We start from the raw sequence: 2,500 nt of genomic DNA, 5'->3' as shown, positions 1-2,500 counted from the left end.
TATATATCTATATATCATATATAAAATTAATATCTATATAAAAATATATCTAAATAATCAATTATATATATATCATATATATATATTATATATAATTTATATATAATCTACATATATACAAGATAAATATACAAAAAACAAACTTCAAAATAAATATAGTATATATATATATATATATAAGTATCTCTAAACATTGTAAACTAACAATACCTAAATATATAAAAAAAATAATAAATAATAAAAATAACTATCATATATATCTAAATAAGTATATTCTCTGTAAACCACTACTGATAACACTAATATATTAACCCATATATATAATAACTATAACATTATCGATTATATTTGTGTGTGGTAGCGTAAATAAATATACTGCAATCTATGTAATGATGTATATTAAAAATAGATATGTATATGTATATATATAACAATATTAATATATATATTACAAAATATAATAGACTAAAATCTATCTCAAAACTTTTTTCTTTCTATTTTTTTCTTTTTTATTTTTTTTTTATTTTTTTTTTCTAATAACAAAAAAGGATACTTTGATACGCAATCCTGTTGATATTGGATATAAAAGTATCTATCAATTAATTTACTACCCAAATCATAATAGATATTTAGTTGTAAAAATATCCAATTAAATATTTAAATTATATATACGCATATCTACTATAATTATGTATATAATAAAGTGTAAATATAACCCTATACTATAAATCTCTTATTATTTAATTCATATAAATATATTTTACATTAGAATATATTACATAACCAATATATAAAACAAAATGTATACATTTTATTATGACTTATAATAAATAATGTATTATATAAATATATAATATATAAATATATATTACTATATATATATAACTATATAAGATATAATACGTATGCAAACTATATCAATTGATATTTACATATACCTATATATTCATTTATATATACATATACATTCATTTTCATATACTTATTTATACGTTTACGTATTGTGTACACATATTGATTATATAGATATGTATGTGTACACATATATATTATATACGTATATATGTATATTGTATCATATATAAAACTAAATTTTATATATCCGGTATATATATATATACCTTTCATATATAACATACCCTATATATCAATAGTAACTACATCTACCAAACATGCGTACATTTTGTACAAGTCGAAACAGCATAATAAAGCGTTAAATGTTTGTACAACGACCTACATAATTGTCGAATTCGAGTTGAACTTATAGCTATGATGTGAAAATCAGCACCCACAGAAGCTCTTTCTGGCTAATCTAAATAAACAATAGGATAAGGCACAAAATTTCTCTTAATATCCGATGATAGAAATCACTTTCGTCTACCTTGGACATAACGAAATGAGGCGACCAATACGATGAGATGATAAAGAAAGCTGCACATTGAAATAGACGTAAAGACGAAACAAAAAGTTCAGTTAGCTTACGGCAGAACCGAAAAAGCTTATGAAACATATAGGGACATGAAATAGCATGAATTAAGAGCAAAATGGAATCAGCAGAGATAACTAAGACGATAAACAAGAAGATGTGCGCGTATTTAACATGCGAAAAGTCACCACGTAAGGCACAAAGAGGAGCTCGAATAGGGGAAAACCAAATATAAGAAAAAAAAAAAAACAAAAAAAAAACAGAGAGGTGACAATACACTACAAATGAAATTATCAAAGTAGTAAAAGACTTCTAAATTTGCGACTTATACCACTCAAACAGATCAACCACGAATGGAGCAGGAAAAGAATTAGGAGCGTCCCAAACGTTTACGGTGGGAGGAAATAGAAAGGCACAAAGCATGATATGAGGAAAAACACCGGGAGAAGATGGCGTCAGTGTAGATCTTATCAGATGCAGGAGAATCGCGGCAGTAAAACTATGCCAATATTTTCAAGAAATGTCTAAGCGACGTAAAACTTGAATCATTGGAAAAATGCAATATTTTTTAATACACAAGAAGGAGTATACAAAAGACCTAAAGAATTACCTACCTATAAGTCTCTTTCCAGTAATCTATAACTGTTTACAAAAATCATTACAGCCCGCATCGTCGATACATTAGATTCAAAACAACCCAGGAAACAGACAGGCATCCGCAGTGGATTCTCACCTACAGACCATATCCACACATTAAACTAAATAAGAGAGAAAAACGAATCTAGGAAGCCTCTGTGTATGGCATTCGTAGATTACGAATGGGCATCATTCGACTCCATTAATCGATAGCAGTCAGTACTAGATGCAAATTAACGAAGAACTAAGAGTAGAGAATTCGATTGTATGTTTCTGATGATATATATAAGTGTTAGTACAGCGACTATTACAAATCCACACAAAACACCGATAAAATACCAATATACAGAAAGTGTTAGTCAGGGGCACACCAATCCACCATTGCTTTTTTACCGAAGTTGGACTGGAAGAGAAAGGGATTAAAATAGCGATACACAA

This window comes from Penaeus japonicus, unplaced genomic scaffold, assembly GCF_977035675.1.
Source record: "Penaeus japonicus unplaced genomic scaffold, GWHDUDI00000001_assembly GWHDUDI00000013, whole genome shotgun sequence".
Lineage (NCBI taxonomy): Eukaryota > Metazoa > Arthropoda > Malacostraca > Decapoda > Penaeidae > Penaeus > Penaeus japonicus.
This window is presented reverse-complemented; position numbering follows the sequence as displayed.